General features: G+C 41.7%; 1 non-coding gene and 1 pseudogene across 1 annotated transcript; both read left to right on the forward strand.

Annotated features, from left to right (window-relative positions):
• Positions 7,073–7,716, forward strand: Gm18403 (predicted gene, 18403; annotated as a pseudogene).
• Gm24472 lies at positions 19,608–19,739 on the forward strand. Its single transcript, XR_003954810.1, has one exon. It is a non-coding gene; the product is annotated as a small nucleolar RNA SNORA17 (small nucleolar RNA).
• Positions 19,740–20,077: the final 338 nt, after the last annotated feature.

Genomic DNA, 20,077 nt, shown 5'->3' on the forward strand with positions numbered 1-20,077 from the left:
TACCATCCTAACATCTGACAAAATGGACTTCGAATCGAAAAAAGCCAGAAGAGAGAAATGATGTCACTTCATTCTGATTAAAAAATGAACCCTTCAAAGAGACAAACCAATTTTAAACATATACATATGAAACACAAATGAAACCAATTTCATAAAACAAATACTCCTAAATGTCAAGTCTGATTAACCCTGTCTGAGTAAAAGGACATCACATATCAAATGGGCAAAACAGTTTTCTACAGAAAATTCGATCTAAACACTGCAGAACACATATTTTTTTCAGTAGCCCATGAAACTTCATCTAAGATAGGTCATACACTATGACACAAATCTAGTTAAAAAAAACTGATTGAAATAATTTCTTTTATCATATCATAATATAATGGAATAAAGCTAGAAACCAACAAGCAAATCTACCGAAAATTCACAAATTAATGGAAGATAAACATTATACTGATGAATGGGCCATAAAAGAAATAAAGAAAGAAATCTTTAAAACTCCTATAGTTTAAACAAAATGAATGTACAACGCTGAACAAGCAAGAGAACCAAAAAGCAGAAGTCACGAATAACTAACATCAGAGCAGAACTCAATAAAATAGAAAAAGATTAAAAATTAGTGAACATAGAGTGGGGTCTTAGCTGAGAAAACACCACACACTGGGGTTGGAAGCTAGAAACCAAGCTTGTACCATGCTGGGAGCGTCTCTATGGCGACCAGCTGGAGTCAGTCCACAGGACATGGAAGAAGATGATCTTGCATTTCATCTGCTTTCCCGCACTCTCACTGGCAAGGTTGTTCATCCTATTCCTGAGGTGCCATTTCACCAGTATTAGAACCAAATTCTTTGAGATTACAACATAGACTGAAGATGAGCAACTCTCCAGGAATTCTCCAGGGCATCAGGGCTGAGATATTGGCCTTGTGGATTGAGCTACTACTGGATTCTGTCATTCTAGAGTGAGAGGGACATTGTTGGGCTACCCAGATTGCATTCTATAAGCCAGTCTACTAATATGTGACACACACGCACACACACAGCATATGTATTATATATTCTCTAAAGAATATATATATTCTAAAGTGACAGTCCTGTTCCTTTAGAGAGCTCCAGCTAATACAGCTAAGGAAGGCTTAGGTCCAAAGGGGTAGCTTACTATGTGGTTTCACTAAACTGAAATAGCACAAAACTGCCTTCCGTATATTATTCTTATAATCACAGGCAAATGCTACTATCAGTCTTGATCTGCAATTATTCTCTTTGAAACGAACGGTAGTGAATGGCACTCACTGTAGCTCACCATGCTAAGAACAAATAACAATCGAGCGCTCAGCTTAACGGTACATTTATACCACCCCTGTCAGCTCAGCAAACATTTCAGAGGAAGGGGTGGAAAGAATGCAAGAGCTGGGAGATAGGGAAAAGGACATGATACACCCCCACTGAGATAATGATCTCCGAGCATCTGTGGCAATCTGCACAAGACTGGACCTGCCAGTCATCTATTGGAGGCGTGTCTCAATGGTCCTCTTTTGTGAACTATTAGCTGCTGATAGATTCAGGGGACACAGAAATCATTGTCACCAATGGTGCATCCCCTGATGAGTCCACCACTGGGTAGTTCAAAACAAGGTGACACCCCCCCCCCCAGTTACAAAACAAAATAAAAATATCTGTGAGTTCAGGGTATTTAAATCATATCTGGTAAAACTCCAAAATATCACAAAATGATATGAAGTTATACACTTTTTAGTAATTATCGAGTACTAAGGGTCTCAATTTCCTAGTAAAAAGTAGTATTTTATTTTGTTGTTGCCTCCAAGAATCAATGACAGGCATTGCATTAGGGTAAAAGGATGGAAAGTGAAATCCTAAGCAAAGGGAACTAAGAAGTAGGGGCAGCTATTTTAATTTCTGACAAAATAAAATCTAAAACAAAACTACTTAGAAGAGATAAGGTGGGACACTTCATATTCATTAAAGGAAAACTAATCCACCTATAGGACATTACAATCCTAAGCATATATGTACCATTCCCAGGGGCAGCCCAATTTGTAACAACAACAACAAAAAAGTTACTAGACCTAAAACAACAGATTGACCCCAGCACAGTTGCTAGAGAACCCCACTACTGAGGTCACAGTCCAGCATGTCCGGATAGCTCTCCAAGCTTGGTGAAAAATGGAAGATTCCCTACTCCAGTGGGGCTTCCTCTTCTCTGCCTAACCTTAATTGGAGAGTGTCTCTGAGTACAAACTCTTGGCCTTATTTGGAGGATGACTCTGCACAGAACTTCCTGCAAGCCCTGAAAGACTCACCGCACAAGCCCTACTCCTTCCTTCCACCTGTATGATAATTAGGTGCTGTTTATGACCAATCAGCCCTTCCCACCCACAATCCTAAAAACCTTATATACCTTACTCCTAGAACAACAAAACGAACTGTCTCTCTGAAGCTGACTCCCGGAAGTTCTTTCCACCATACTCATGGCCATTTGAGCCCTGCTTGCTGTTTCTGTTCCCAATGGCCCACAAGGAGAAGGAAGAATCACATACAGTGATAGAGTGATTTTTTAATACCTTACTTTCAACAATTGGCAGGCAATCCACAGCTGGACAGAAACTCTGGAGTTAAAAGACCTTAAATCAAGTGGACCAAACACATCTTACTCTACTGCACATCTTACACCAGGGTTCACAGTCTATGCCCTAACTCAGTATGCTGTGTCCACTCCAGACACACAACCAACATAAGAGGTCCTCATGCTCAGGTCTCATCACAAAAATAAAGCAATATAAAAGATCAAGAAAACCTGTGCTCTCCCCCACCCCAAACCTGCCAGTCTTCTAGAAATGTTCTCCAGTGAGAATTTCCTAGATGAAACTTGGGACATAGAACTTAGAAGAACAATCATAAATTCTATCAAAGAACCCAAGGAGTATAAAGAAGACACTAAACAAACCTAGAAATCATAAATTCCTGGTAGGAATGTGGTCAAGAGGCTTGTGGGGGGGGGAGTTGTTGGGAGTGGGATATAAATAAAGGAGGATAGAGTAAGGAGAAACCAAAGGGCATCGTCTGCATGGATGAAAGGTTTAAACAACAAATTTAGCAAGTTTTCTTAAATTCTAGCTGACATTATTCTTGGCCAACAGAGACTAGTGTGTATCTATGAAAACACATAAACATGAATGTGAACTGGATGAAATACTAAAGACGACCCAGGATTTGGAAACCAAACTTAATAAAGATATAGAAATATTATTGAGAACTTAAACAAGAATGATGTTGGAAATGAAAAACTTGATAACTCAATGAGAAAACTCAGGGGAAAGTCTTGTGTGTTGCATGGTTTGAGTAGAAGATGCATTATCAAGACTCAGATAAAGTAGAGGGTGTAGGACACATAAGCAAAGAATAAAAAAACCAACCAACCAAACAAACAAGCAAACACGTTAATGAAAACATACCCATGATACTGAGGAAAGAAAATAAATGATGCTGTATGCAGAGCATGACTAAGAACACAAACAGAAAAAATAAAATGACTGCAACCAGCATACAGCTTCCAAATGAAAACATTAAATGTTAACAGCCTCTCTTCTTCAATCAAAAGACATAGGCTACCTAAATGGTTTAAGAAACAAAATCCATATTTCCGTTGTATAACAATGGAACTTTATCTTAGCTTTAAAGATAGACACAATCTTAAAGTAAAGGAGTGGGAGTGGGAAAGGACACCAACCAGAGGACACAGAGAACAGACATCTGATGTGACATCGGACAAAACAGACTTCAAACTAAAACACATCAGAAGAGATAAAGAAGGATGCTTCATTTTAATCAAGGGAACAATCGACCAAGACCTTACAATCCTAAATATATATGTACCAAACACAGGTGCTACTAAAATTAAAGATACAGATTAACATCCAACCCATTAACACTGGGCAATTTCAGCACCCACTCTCTCCAAAAGAAAGGTCATCTGGACAAACAAACAAACAAACAAAAACAAAACAAAACAAAACAAAAAACCAAACATACAGAGAGAAACACCAGACTTAAAAGGCATCTCACGTCAAATGGACTTCCACTTAAATACCAAAGAGTATACATTCTGCTCAGGAGCCCATGAAAGTGTCTCTAAAACAGGTCATATTCTATGACACAAAACAAATCTTAACAAATTCAGAGAGACTGAGTAACTCTGTATATGCTACCCAGTTATAATGCAGGAAAACGTAAAAAAAAATCTCTGTAAACAAGCTCATTGAGACTAAAGAACTAATGAATGAAAAAAGAAATCAAGAGAAAGAATAAGTTCCTGGAACTAAGTGAAAATGAAACACAACACAAACCCTCTGAAACACATTAAAAGCAGCTCTATGAGGGACATTTATAGCCTAATGAAAAATATCAGAAAGAGAACAAACAAAAAAGGATTGTTTCTATTAAACTAGTTTTGGCCCAAATTTTGATTAGCTCCTCCTGTCTATTCTTTCTGGGTGTTGTTTGTTCTTATTTTTACAATGCTTTCATGTGTTGTGCACACGCACACACACACACACACACACACACACACACACACACACACACAATCAATGGAGTTGGTTTAGTGTGTGTATATGTCTTTAGGGCTGACCACTTGGTATGTGGTAATTCTCCCTCTCTATGTAGCTGTTAACTGCTGGTAGCTCTTCTAGAGGTGGTGTCCCGTGAGATTTTCCCTTTCCACATTAGCATTTCTATTGGTGTTATCATTCTTAGTGTATTGCACATTGGCAGCCCTATTGTTGAAGTTTAGTGTGTGTAGCTGTCATTTCTAGGAACCCTCACTGCAGATTTCCTGAACCTTAGGTTCTAACAATCCTCTTGTCTACTCTTCTACAATGTTTCTTTGGCCTGTACTGCTTGAAGTTTTATCTACAGCAATAAAAGAAGTTTAGCAGACAAAAAAGATTTAAAAAAATAGGAAAGAAAAGTCAAAATGTCTTTATTTGAAGATGATATGATTCTATACATAAAAATACCTAAAGATGGCAACCAGAAACTCCTATAGCTAATAAACACATTCAGCAATGTAACAGGATTCAAAGTTAACACACAAGAATCAGTAAAGTTCCTGTATACAGAAGAAAAACATACTGAGAAAGAAATCAGAGAAACAACACCATTCATGACAATCTTAAAAATATCTTTGAATAAATCTAACCAAGGAAGTGAAAGACGTGCAAAATAAAAACTTTAGGATATTGAAGAAATCAAGGAATATATAAAAACATGGAAAGACCTCCCTCACTCATAGATTATAGGATCATGAAGTGTAAAAATGGGCGACCTACCAAAAACAATCTACTTATTTAGCCCAATCCCCACCAAAACCATCCTAAGTTCCGTATGGAAACATGAAACCCACAGGATAGCCCGAACAATTCTAAACAACAAATCTGTAGATTTCAACAAAATCTCAAACTTCAAGTTACACTGTGGAGTTACAGTAATAAGACATATCAGGGCACTGGTATGAAAAAAGATCCATTGGAATACAATTGAGAACTCACATATAAGCTCACATTCTTATTGTGACCTGATTTTTGAGAAAGAAGGCAGCAGTACACACTGGAGCAAAGACAGCATCTTCAACAGATGGTTCTGGTTAAACTGGCCAGACACAGCTAGAATGAAGCTCAGTTCTCATCTCTTACCCTGCACAAAACTCAACCTGTAAATGGATCAAGGACATCAATAAAAGGTCTATACCATGAATCTAATCGGACTATTACCAAAGGATCAGAAAGAATTGAAACCCCTCAGAGGGAAGATGCTCTGGACCGCTGACTTTTAGGTATGACATGGCTGCTGAGCTCTTGAACTCATAGCAACGGTGATTACTTTATAGATCTGTGTGAGAATGGGCCAATCAACAGCCTGTACGGAAAGTGTGAGGGCCAATTGGGTCTTGCCCTTCCTGAGGATTTAGAGGCAGTTGTTAATGATTGATAGGAGGAGAGACTTTTATTTTCCCTTTAGTGTGACACTGGTAAAGTACAGCTACTTCTAAAAACAAACCTTGCCTATCCTCCTTTATGTGACCCTAGAAAATTCATTTATTTATATTTTAAAATATAAAAGGCATGAAAGTAGGGAAGGCTGGGTGGAAATGGAAGAGCAGTTGCAGAAATGTAGGGAAGAGAGTACAACATGGGATGTATATGAACCACACAGAATCTGCATAGGTATGATAGGTAAAGATGAAACCCATCATTGTATATGATTAACACACAATCAGGAGAAAACAATGATGAACAAATGGAGAATACAAAAGCACAAACACTACAAAATGTTTTCAAAGCCAGAAATTAATAAACACCCCAAACTCCCAAACATTGATGTTCTCAATCAGCAGTTTCCCAATCAAAAGACATATAGACTGGAGAGAAAGGAAGGGGGTGGGGCAGGAGATTATGGAACTCAGCTCAGAGCTTATGGGTTTTGTTTTGTATGCTAGTGGTGTGTGTGTGTGTGTGTGTGTGTGTGTGTGTGTGATTTTAAGGTGATTTGGGAGCAGCCAGGAGGGACCAGCAATGACTGAAGGAGCTAGAGATCGAGTCAGGAGCCATCAGCCATGCTACCCTGAGTATAATAATAACCCCCCCACACACACACACCCTCCTCACCAACAGGGCAGCTGCATTGTCATACACCAGCAACACAAGACAAGCTGAGGGTTTCTTAGCTGCAGAAAGGGTTGTGAACCGATAAAGCCACACCCCCCTAAGAAGAAAGGCAGCCCACCACCAGAGCTGTAGCTTGTTGACACAGTTATTTTGGGTTCAAGTACACACATGTTGGGCCCAGTGCACACAGACTCACAGTCTCATGGGAGTTCCCCTAGGTTCTTAGCTCACTGCTTTGCCCTTTGATTCATATCTGCAAAGTTTGTCAAAGAATGACCTTTGTGGATAAGCACAGAGTCCTGGATCATGAACCACTGCCCCCACCCCTACTCCTGCCCCCTGGTAGCACTGCCAGATTGCAGAGACTACAAGGTGGAGATGCTTATTCTGAAGGTCTTTGAATACAGCACCATATGTTATGATTCCCTACTTGCAGGATAGAGTAGAGTAGTCCCTGGGTGTGTGGAAGGTCTACATTAGCCAGACTTGCTATATCATAGAGGCTACATCTGCTTTGCACCGAAGTCTGAAGGAGCATTACCACATCAACGACTTCACTATCAAGCAGATAAGGCAAGAAGTATTCCTCTGAATGAGGTGCCTGGTGGATGAGAAAGCCTTAGTACAAAGAGTCAAGGATACCCAGGGCAGCTCTTAATGTTCATTAATCTGAGCCCTCTAGCTTCACTTGGGGTCAATTGAAAGATGCACCAAATCTCATCTGCATGCCACACGTGGCCAGGTAGAGTGAACAAGCCTCTCTAGGAATAAGGGAGGCAGCTTCTACTGAGATCCATGGAGCAATAGCAGGTCGCATCCCAGAAAGCTTACCACACTGTGTAAACAAAGAACTCTTGGTTACTTCGGCTCCTTGGCCTGTCGTAGAGTAGCAAGTAGCCCACTCCAAGCTCATCAGGTGCCCCACACCCCTGACTTCCTGCTGCCAGAGATCACAGTGACTTACAGCCTCCTCAGAGTACACCGTTCCCAAGCTCCCTCTCACAAAACACAACCGAGAACACCCCAAGGAGCACTAGCAGAGAATGTGGGAAGGGAATCACTCATATAAACTTGGGATCAAGAGACAGTGGAAAATTCCTCCACAGAGACGTGACCCTCATATCTGAGAGCACACTAAGGAGGCAAGTTAGTTGTGAGTTCAGTAAAACCTTCTGATGATGCAGGGCAGAGAGGAGGAAGAAGAGGAAGAGGAGGGAGAGGAGGAGGAAGAAGAAAAATCAAAGTATTAAATTTCATACACTGTGCTCAAATACATTTTCTCAGCTTCAGATCATCAGCTATTTTATTGAGTGGAAAGTCTTGAATTAGAAGGGCTCAGGAAGAATAATGTTGCATTTTTCCCCCCTTATATCATAGAAAACACTTTTTATGGTAACTTGTCAGATTGTCTGTGAGCAAGTTCACTTTTTTCAACATTGATAAATTCTTTTCTTCATTTGATATTTTATATGAGATCACTTCAGATATGCTGTTGATGTGACTGATTTTAGTAAATCCTATTAGGTCTTTGTCAGCTGGTTACATCTTCTATTCCTAGGCTTTTGTGGATCACTGTCTTTGTTTAAAAGGATAGCTTATTTAAAGCCCCTGCAAAGGTATGTTCTTGTTTTTGTGACAAAAGAAAAACTGCCCCAAACAGAAAACCATTGGCTTTTAGAAGTGTGTTTTGTTCTAGTGTTTCACCATTGCCATATTTGTTTATTGTAAAGGTGGGCATTTAGCACTTAGTGCAGTTTTAAATAAAAAGCAACTAAAATTTCTGTTTAAAAAGGGACACCCCCCCAGCAATGAACAAAGAGACCCCCTTGTTGGTGGTGTTGTTGCTATATCAGTCAGGGGCAGAGCAGATGGCAAGCCTTTGTGCATCCAGCTTGATGCCTGGCTCTGAATTGGCCCACCCCCAAACCTATATTATCCAGGAATGGTTAGAAAGTCTGAAAGGTGTGTTAAAGGGTCAGTTCTGAGGATCTTCATGACAGGACCACTGGGAGGAGTCCTGAGGCTCCAACACTGATGGTCTCACAGAAGCCAGAGACCCGAACCAGATCGATGACTCATTACAATGAACATTTGCAAGTGAAGAGGTGTGGACAGAGGGATTAACCATGGGACACACTGTGAGGTGTTACAGCTTCCAAGTTGAGATGATGAGATGTTTTCTATGCTTCTTGTTGTTGTTGTTTGTTTGCTTGTGTGTGGAGGAGAGGATGGGGAGATGAGTGGGACTGGGGTGCATTCTCTGAGGCTCACAAAGCATCAATAAAAAGGTTTTCTTTTTTAAAAAAGAGGCACATTCTGCAAAGTAAAAAATAATAGTAGTAGTAATATAATAATAATAATAATAATAATAATAATAATAATAATAATAGACTTCCATTAGTTGTTGCTAAGGAATGCACCTCACCATCAAAGGCAGACATCACCTTAGTGTGAAGATAGAAACATTTTCCAAGTAAACGGAACCAGGGAGCAAGGAGTTGTCATTGCCCCCATACTTGACAAACCAAGACCTGTCAGATAAGCTAAAGTCACTTCAAGCTGATTAAGAAAACAATGCATTAAGAAAACATCACAATTTTAAATGTATGGAACCTGCTGAATGTCTCAGGGGTAGAGATGCTGGGCTGCAGGCCTCACAACCCGAGCTCTATCATCTGATCCCTCTAGGTGATGGGAAAGAACCAAACCTAAGACTTGTCCCCTGACCTCCACACAGGCTATGGCACACACAAACAAATAATAACAAACAAACACTTTAAATGTATATGTATTATTGTGGGTGTACTTCATTTCATAAAACTAATACTAGATATAAAATCAGAGATTAACCCAATAGAAGAATATTGTCGGACCTCAATAAAGAGGTTGTCGTAGTATGCTGTGATAAACACCATAATTAAAGGGCACCTTGGGGAAGGTAAGTGTTATTTGGCTTACAGGTCCATCACTGAGAGAAGCCAAGGCAGGAACCTGGAGGCAGAAGCTGAAGTAGAGACCAAGGAGTAATGGAGTAATACTACTTCCTGGTTTGTTCTTCACAGCTTCTTTCTCCCTCTCCCTCTCCCTCTCCCTCTCCCTCTCCCTCTCCCTCTCCCTCTCCCTCTCCCTCTCCCTCTCCCTCTCCCTCTCCCTCTCCCTCTCCCTCTCCCTCTCCCTCTCCCTCTCCCTCTCCCTCTCCCTCTCCCTCTCCCTCTCCCTCTCCCTCTCCCTCTCCCTCTCCCTCTCCCTCTCCCTCTCCCTCTATCTCCTCTATCTTTGGAAATAATTTAATCCAGTTTGTCCTGGAGTGTGGTCAATACATCAGTTGTCACACCTTGAAGGATACTGGCTCTCCCTCTCCCAGCAGCCCTTAAATACCAATAGAGCCTCAGCTGGGGGACTTCATGTCTCCTACCCCTTCTCTATCATTCCTGTGCATGCTGCCACACTCTCTGTGAGTTCATATGTACATCTGCCCTGTGACTGGAAAACTGGCTCCTTGAAGCCATCTGCCACCCTGGCTCTTACAAATTTTCCACCCCTTTTCTGCCAATACCTTTGAGCCTTGAGGGGAAGAGTGTGATACAGGCTTCCCACCCAGGCCTGAGGGCTCTGGGTTCTCTCTTCCTTTGTATGTTGTAGGCCAGTTGTGGGCCACTGTGTTAATTGCCATGTCCTGGAAAAAAGATTCTCTGATGTAGACTAATTTCAGTTTGTTTGTTTGTTTGTTTTTTAACTGGATGTTCCATTGTGTGAATACACATCATTTTCATTATCTATTTGTCAGTTTTTGGATATCTAAGCTGTTTGCATCCCCTGACAACTGTGAACATCGCAGGAATGAACAGAGATGAGTAAGTATCTCTATAGTAAGATATGGAGTCTTAGGGAATCTGCCTAGATTGATTTTCAACTTTTTGAGGAACTTTCAAACTAATTTCCATAATGATGGTAACAGATTGCATACCCACCATGCCAGCATCTTGGCCATTATACCTGGGATATCAGCTTTCTTTCTTGTATAACCCAGAGCACTGGCCTAAGGGTGGAAGCACCTTCAATGGGCTGGGCCCTCCCACATCAATCAATAATCACCATAAAGGCCCCAAACATGCCGACAGTCCAATCTGATGGAAGCAATTCCACTATTGAGTTCCTTCTTCCCATGCAACCCTAATTTGTGTCAGGTTGACAAAAACTAACCAATATAAATATCATCCTAACAAAAAATAGAAATAAAAACATAGGATTTAAATGACACCATAGGGAAAAAAAAATGGATCCAACAGATACCTACAGAGCCTTCCATCTAAACACTGCAGAATATACAGTCTCCTTGGCAGTACATAGAATTGCTCTAAAATGGGTTATAAAATAGGACACAAAGCAAGTATATAAATATAGAAAAATTGAAATCATTCTTGTATTTTATACAGTAGAGAAATTACAGACCATACAGAAACTCATAGAAATCAAGCAATCAAGCACACAGTATTGAATGACAAATCGTTTACTGAAGAAATTAAAAAAGGAAATTAAAATATTTCTAGAATAAAATCAAGACACAATATTAAAGCCTATGTAGTTTAATGAATGCAATCCTCAGTAGAAAATCTGTAATTACAAGTGCCTGCATTAAAATATCAGAGAAAGCCGAAATAAGTTTCTTAAACATGCAACCTAGGGCTTTTCAAAACAAGAACAAGCTGAATTCAGAATCAGTAGGCTGATTAAATTAAGATCAAATAAGACATTAATAAATGAAAATGGAAAAACGATATCAACGAAACAAACAATTGGTTCTTTAGCAAATCTTTAGCTAAACTAAGCAAAATAAATAAATAAATAAAACCAGAGAGAAAAAATAGATATTAAAATAGATACAAATGAAATTCATAAAATCATTAGGAAATATCTTAACATAGATGTCTTACTAAATTGGTTAGTCTCCAAAACACTGAATAACTTCCAAAATTAAACCAAAATGAGTTAAACAAATTGAGTAGATCTATAACAAGGAACAAGACTGCAGTAAAAAAACAAAACAAACAAACAAACAATACAAATAACAACAAAAACTTACTAAAAAAGAAAAGTCTAGGTTCATATCGATTATCTGTAGAATTCTAACCGATTTTTAGAGAAATATCAACACAAATGCTTCTCAAACTATTAATTAATTAATAGTTTAATTAATTAATTAAACAGAACAGAAGGGAGTATTGCCAAGCTATTGTTATGAAGCCAGCATCATCCTAATACCCAAACCAGATAAGGACATGCATGCACACAGATCAAAAACATTACAATAGAATACTTGTAAGTTGAATTTAAGAAAACATGTAAAGATTATAACCATGTTAAGGTGACTTAATTCCAATGATGCAAGGTTCATCCTTGGCCCTGGGTGTGGCACTATTAGGAGGTGTGGCCTTGTTGAGGTAGGTGTGGTCTTGTTGAAGGAAGTGTATTAGTGTGGGTGTGGGCTTTAAGATCCTCATCCTAGCTCCCTGGAAGCCAGTCTTCTCCTAGCAGCCTTCAGATGAAGATGTAGACCTCTTAGCTCCTCCTGTACCATGCCTGCCTGGACACTGCTGTGCTCCCACCTTGATGATAATGGACTGAATCTCTGAACCTGTAAGCCAACCCCAATTAAATGTTGTCCCTATAAGAGTTGCCTTTGTCATTATATCCGTTCACAGCAATGAAACCCTAACTAAGACATACATCAACAAATGCAATCTATTATTACATTATGTGATGTAACATAAATAGGCTCAAGAACAAAAGCACATGAATGTTTCAATAACTGAGGAAGGCTTTTGACAAAACCCCTTCCTCATGATAGCCCCAAAGAGACTTGGAATAGGAGGAACTTATCTTGACAAGGACAGTGACAAAGTTACCACCAGTATTATGCTAGATAGAGAAAAACTCAAAACATTTCCACAAGTGACAGAAGTGTCCACTTTCTGTACTCTTTTTCAATATACTCAGTAATATGCTTGAATGTTTGAATGAAGGGTACATGATTCCATGCATAAGAAACCCTAGGCGAACAGTGCACCACCCTGCATGGTTGTGTTGCTGGGCCCAGGAGGCTTGCTGTTCTGAGATGACCTGGCGGGCAGGCAGGATGTGAAGTGCTACACCGTGGAAGCACAGAGTTAGCAAGGGCAGCTGGGTGATGCTGCACTACAAAATGTGTGATATGACCAAGTTTCTGGGAAAGCATCCTGGTGGAGAGGAAGTCCTAAGAAAGCAAGCTGGGGGAGATGCTACTGAGAACTTTGAGGAAGTCGGCCCCTCTACTGATGTACGAGAACTGTCCAAAATGTACATCACTGGAGAGCTCCATCCAGACAACAGACCGAAGTTAACCAAACCTTTGGAAACTCTGATTACTACTATCAAGTTTAATTCTAATTGGTGGACCAACTGAGTGATCCCAGCCATCTCAGCAGTAACAAGAATCAGGAATGTAGGAATGTAGACCAACGGAATAGAACAGAAGACCTAGACCCAAGGCTTTTTTTTTTGACAAATACAGCAAATGTATTCATTGGAAAAATAGCTTCATCAACAATGGATGCTAGGGAAACTGAACTGTCACATGTTGAAGAATCGAACAAGATCCCTGTATTAGTTACTTTCTGTTGCTGTAAAGAATTACTACAAACAAAAGTAAGTCATACAGGGAAGAGTTCACTTGGGCTTACGGTTACGGACAGTCTGTGAGAGAAGGAAAGCACAGAAGCAGGTGTCCAGAGCAGGAGACTGAGAGGATACACGCCCACCCACAGGTAAGAAGCAGGGGCGTGAACTGGACATGGGGTGATGTTAAGAACCCTAAAAGTTAGCCAGGCAGTGGTAGCACACACACCTATAACCCCAGCACTAGGGAGCCAGAGGCAGGCAGATCTCCATGAGTTAGAGGCCAGCCTGGTCTACAGAGTGAGTCCTAGGACAGCCATGGTCACACAGAGTAAAAGTAAAACAAAAATAAAACAACAAAAAATACCCCCCAAAGCCAAAAACAATAAAACAAAACAAATCCTCCAAATCTGTCCCTAGTGACTTAACCAGCAAATTATGCCTCCTAAAGATTCCATAACCTCCCCCAAAAGGGGCAGAAACTGTGGACCATGGATTTAAATATGTGAGCCTCTGGAGAACAATTCCCACACAAGCCACCATATTCCACTGCCTGGTCCCCACAGACTTGTGACCATCTCATAACTCGAAATTTATTTAGTCCCCATAATCTTTCAAAGTTTCAACACTGTTTTTAAGCTCAAAGTTTCTTTTGAAACTCAAAGCACGCTCTTCACTGTGACCTTCTGTAAAACCAAAAAGCAAATCAAGTTTTAGGAAGCAGTCAAGGGCAATAGGAATAGCCTTTATTATTAACCTTTAATATATTTGGGGTGTCTCTTGGACCTTAAGGAACTTGAATGTAAGCCCCTATTCCTGAAGGCATCACATATTTCAGACACAGGACCTGGAGGAATTAAGTTGAAATTGACCTGCAAGCCTTCTCCCCCAAGGATAGCTCTGTAGTACTGGAAGATGTGCACAAGTGCCTAGAGTGGGGAAAAGCAAGCAGCAGTTATAACCAGCTGTAAAACCCATGGACCACACAATGACTAGCCTGGCAAGGTATCTGCAGTGATGCCATATGGGGACTCGGATAACTAACAGATCTCTGTTTGCACTGAAGGCCTGCTCAATAGGAGGGAATTCATGCCTGGTGCTGTAAACCTGTAGCTAGAGAGGCCATAGATCCCAGTGGAAAACCTGCCACTGCCATTTTCCTAAACCAATTAATTGCTAACTGTATCCTAAATCCTTTATCCTTATGCCCACAAATAAGTGCAGCTCTCACCCCTCGCCAAACAAGCTTCTTTTTACAGCAGATGGAGATTATTACAAAGGTCAACAACTGGTAAAATTGCAGACTATGTGAACAGGGCTACCCAGCCCCAACTGATAAATCTACAATGCAACTCTTCCATCTAAGGCTCAGCGAGCGTTGAAGAAGAGGGGATGTGGGCCACTGCACCCTGTACTCATCATCTTTCAGACACATTCCTGCCCGAGAGCACCCTGGCTCTCTTCCTTCTCACTAGTCTACCCAGCCGCAGCTCCTCCGTGGCTCCCTTCAGACTACATATGGAATACCCACCACAGAGAGCATTCTTGAATACACAAGATAATCTCAGTTGTCTGGGAAATTCTCCTACCACAGAGAATTAACAGTCTACGTTCTTAGCTTAACATCTTACAGAGCATCCGATTCCTTCCTTTACACACAGGAGAACTGACAGAGGGAACAAACATTCCAGGAAAAACTTGTACCCTCAGCTGAACCTTCTACCAGGCAATTAAATGGTTAGAGCTTCAATTACTGTGGAGACATTAAAAAGTTACAGGTCCAGAGCCTAATTACAACTTAGCTTTGGCTATCTTTAGCTCCCTAAATAGCCAGTTTTTGCCTACCTCTATGCTGGGGCTAACATTCGTTGAGTAACTTTTTTTTAAGTCTTCTCTTAGACTGTATTAACTTAATAAACCCTATGTTTTTGGCAATCAAAAGCCCAGAAATGCCATCAGATATCTGAAATCTGTAATAGAAGCTTCTCCATTTTGCTATAACCCACCTACTTCATGTTTCCATCAATATATTTTTAGAGCCTTGAGTTATAATTTTCTTTGTTCTGTTATTATAAAAAATTATTAAGTGGTTGCCATGTTGGAACATGGAGTTTTGGGTCATCTAAATCTATGTACTGTATGCTAAAGCCATAGCTCTCCTCTTAAACAGAATAAGAGATAACTTATTCTGGAGAAATTTTGAGTAATCATGGCCTGGGAACACAGCTTTAGGTTAACCCAATTCCATGTTCTAATGTAGAAGTGGTTTTATGAAGTTTTATAGCTTGCAGAACAAAGAAAAACCTAAAGGCAGGTTTAAAATACATTGGTGGGTAGATCAGAAAGAGGGTACAGCAGGATGGGGGGGGGGTGCTTTTTGATACTCCTCGGATATTCTCTGATGATGTTCTTAGCCTTTGGATTGATGGAGGCTGGTGGTCTGCTAAGTTAATAGATCTCAAAGGTTTTTACCTATTAGTCACAGGATGTTGGGGTGGGGAAGATGAGAGCTATAAATGATTCTGCATGAAGCTAATGGATATGCTGGCCTCCGTCTCCAACAGTTTCTTCCAGAGCCATACTGGGGACTTTGTAATAGTAGAAGTGGTCAGTTCTGTCATTCCCTACATGGAAAAGACCACCAAGGAGGTACCAGCCTGGCATGTAAATATGGCTTCCCCCTTCCTCCCAGAAGTCCTTTGGGCTTTGGTGAAGAACACACTTGTGGCAAGTGAGACAACAGAGGGCAAACACCCCCTAAAGAAGATGGCTTATGCTTGGGGTCTGTCCAAGAGAGTGTCTCATTGCCTAGAAGCTATGCAACGAGAGTTAGAGGCATTCTCCTGTGAACATGCGGACAACAGTGAGGGCTAGTGAGGGAACAGTGAGGAGACAGAGAGAAATAACAGAGATGACCCACTCAGGGTAAGAGTCAGCCAAGTTTCCCGGTATTCTGCTTCATTTTTAGTCATCCTTGTGTGTCTCCTGACTCCCCCCTGAACTCCGGCTGCCAAGTATAAAGAAGCATGATAGGAAGAAAAGGGGTATGGATATGTAAGAAGATAAGACAAAGATTCAACATCTCAGCAACAGAAAGGCAAGGGCAATGAAGAAGTTAAAAGACTTAAGAAGCAAAGCATGGTGGGAGAGAGGGATTAGAACTTATGGAGAGGAGGGCAGAGCTGTGGAGATGAGCGAGAGGCAGGGGCAAGGCTAGGAGCAATAAGACACAGAGAACGAGAGGAAGACAAGAGGGTTCAAGCATAGGAGTGAGGCCAAGCAAGAAGCAAGCAGCACTCATCCAGGCCTGACACTAGTTAGGCTCCAATCCACCATGCTGCACCCCAGCAGACGTCATTACAGGAGGTAAACCACCTGACTGTCTTCAAGATGGGTTCTCCAGGCAGAAGGCAGATTTTCTGCTTCTTGCATAGCATACCAGGAATGCAAGGATATCTGTGCTCCTCTATCCAACCCCTGCAGAGCATTGCATTAAGCCCAGGGGACTGGAGCAGAACTTTAAATTTAATTTCTGTTATCTCTTGACATCCCCATCTCTTCATCCAGTCCATACCAAACATGTGAAAGAGCTACTGTTTCTTTCATTGTCCAGGTCTCTGTCCAAAGGGATGCAACTTCCTCCTTTTGAATTTCCTACTCCAAATCTTTTTTTTTTCTTTTGAGACAGGGTTTTTCTGTGTAGCCTTGGCTGTCCTGGAACTCTATCTATAGACTAGGCTGGCCTTGAACTCAGAGATCTGCCTGCCTCTGCCTCCCCAGTGCTGGGGTTAAAGGACTGCACCACCATACCCTAAATCTTACTAGAAGTAATGGCTCTTGTTTCCAGCTAAACCTCAGCCTCATTCTTATACCTAGTGCTCAGTGCTTACATCTTATGTGTGATTGCATGTAGGAATGTTGCTCTAGTTTTTGAGCCACATATTTCTAAAAGAGAGAAACCATGACTTTCTGCTATCTATATCCCCCCCAAACCTAGTACAGTGACTAACAACGTTCTCGTCTTGTAATTACTGTTCTTTCCTAAGATATTTTATAGGGGTGAGAAAAAGAAATTAAGTATCCTGTGCAAAAAGAGGACACAGAAGAGGCCAACAGGGATGTGTGTGGAGCTTGCAGAGACCCCCAGCCTGAGAGGGAAACCCATGCAAGTAAGCTGTGATCTCCAGCATGCTAGATGAACTGACATTTTAGGGTGGGGAGGCCTCTCCAGGACTAGGGAGATGGTTCAGTAGTTAAGAACACTACTAGTTGCTATGGAAGAGGCCCTGGGCTTGATTCCCAGCACCTACATAGTGGTCCACAACCATTCCTAACTCCAGTTCCAGGAAGATCTGATGCCCTCTTCTAACCTCCGTGGGCACCAAACACGCATGTAGTGCTCAGACACGAGTGCAAATAAAATACTCACGCATACACTAAAATGAATAAATCTGATTTAAAAAAAACCTTTAAAAAGATTCTCCAAGGATGACTGACTGATTATAAAGTCTGCGGTTGTGGAGAGCTGGAACGTTATAGGTCAAGAGGCTAATTTTAGCCCTTTCAATGGTTCCTATCTGATGACACTTAGGTAAATCCTTTCTGAACTTAACCATCCAAAGGCTAAGGATGTCACCAGGCACTGAGGTCTACAGCAGAGATGTCCCTGCTTTGCTGCAATCTCACTGTAACTGCTTTGCCTGCCTAGTGTTTTCATCTATTTGTTTGTTTGTTGTTGTTGTTGACATAGGGTCTCAAGAAGCCCAGGCTGGCCTCAGATTTGCTATGTAGCCAAGGACAACCTTGAACTTTGATCCTCCTGTTTCTATGCCTACAAAGGTATGACACCATGTCCAGGGAAACGTTTGGGTGATGTGACCACACTGGAAATGTAAAAGGCCTGGCAGGAGTGAAGACTTTTAAAGAAGCACTGTGTCTCTTGATCTTACTCAGACTGTTGGAACTGGAACTTTCCCAGGAACCTCACTCGTGATGGAAGAAGGAAAAAACCATCAAGAGGAAAAACTTGGCAGAGATGTCACACGGTTCTAACAACTGGTCAGACTACCTTAGAGGATGAGACAGAAGCTCAGACAATGTTGGATCAAGGGCAGATGGGACTCTTTAGATGTACATATCCCTGATCCTCTACTTAAGCTTCAGTCTCATGTCAGGACCCTGGAAATGGATTTCCCTGGATCTCTTCATCCCCCATCCCCCAGTGGGACCACACTGAGTATGTATCTCTCCTCCTTTCAACTTCTAACTTGGTTCTTTTAGTTGGCATATTGAAGATGGGTGACTGGACCTGATTTGAATACAGGTTGTACCCTAAACCCCAAGTTCAATAACAGAAAGTAGAACAAGGGGTTCAAGTGACGATTCTTCTCAAGTTTATCAAGGCGACTGATGTGACATATGGCTTTAAATAGAAAGCAAGAGAAACACATGGCTGAGCCATCCTGGAAAGGTGTAGATCTGACCATCCTCACCGTCTTGGCTCTAGGATCTCCCGAAAAGTGGCCAAAATTTTTTTCCAAATAGCTCGGGCAAGTCGAGGTTAGCACGCATCACGTGACAGGAAGATCCTTGTTGTTCTAAAACCTAGGAAGAGGCTCAGTCAATGATGAGGCTGAAGCAAAGGAATTCAGGTCGTGGAGGAACTCGATCATCTAACTACCGTGCTTCATTTTATCTCAACTCGAACAGGGAGCACAGAGAGTTCAGGAAAACGTGTCACACGGGACTTGATTTCAGAGGATTCTTCAGGGGCACTGTCAGGGGTGGAGTGGATGGTGTCAAGCTGCATGCAGGAAGAATGCTCAGAGAAGATGCTCTGTTGTTAATGTAGAGGAGAAAGAAGCCTGGGTCAGAAAAACAGGAGGCAGAGAGAGAAGCAACCAGGGTGGAATTGCAAGGAGCCATGCGGTATATGCGAGAGTGGTGGTGGTGGTGGTGGTGGTGGTGGTGGTGGTGCGGTCTAGCTTCCAAGAGTTTGCATTAAAGAGCAGAATTAGACAGGTTTTAGGGTATAGCCCATCATTTCTGAGGTTCTGTACAAAAAGAAGTACAGAGGATGCCTGGCCCGTAAAGAAACCACAACAGAGGTAGAGGTTCTGGAATCCTTGCAACCCTGGTGGCATGACAATAAAAGACAAGATGAGACAACCCTCAAGTGAGTGGGCACAGGGAGAGAGAGAAAGACCAGCACCAAACCTGCAGAACATCCACACTGAAGGAGAGATTAGGGCAAGAGTCCATGCCGGTTGCTCCTGCCCCCTAGAGAGAGCCCAGGTGTGGCTGCTGTACCACATGTGTGTCAGTAGGACGCAGAGAGGAGAGAGGATATGAGTACACTTCGTGTTCTGACCTGTGAACATCTGAATGATTAGTAGCCTACATTCCCAGAAAAAAACCGAGCCTGAGATTATCACCAGTCTGGCATCAGGCAGGCCTGGACAGGCTCCCAGGACAGGAGCAAGCCAGAGGCTAGAAGAACCCCACCTGGGACTGTGAGACCCCAGTCAAGAGCAAACCATAGACAGATGACTCTTGCAAGGGGCCGCTAGGGCATGCTGGTTGAGGAATGAGCCCGAGATAACCATCAAACTGGTGCCACAGGGCACGGACAGGGAGCTAGACTGAGATGACCACCAGTCCGGGGCTCCACAGGCTTGTGGGGCAGACCATTCCTGAGATGAACCCTGTCCAGTGCCATAATGCACTGGTGGGGCTTAGCAC

This window comes from Mus musculus, chromosome 3, assembly GCF_000001635.26.
Source record: "Mus musculus strain C57BL/6J chromosome 3, GRCm38.p6 C57BL/6J".
NCBI lineage: Eukaryota > Metazoa > Chordata > Mammalia > Rodentia > Muridae > Mus > Mus musculus.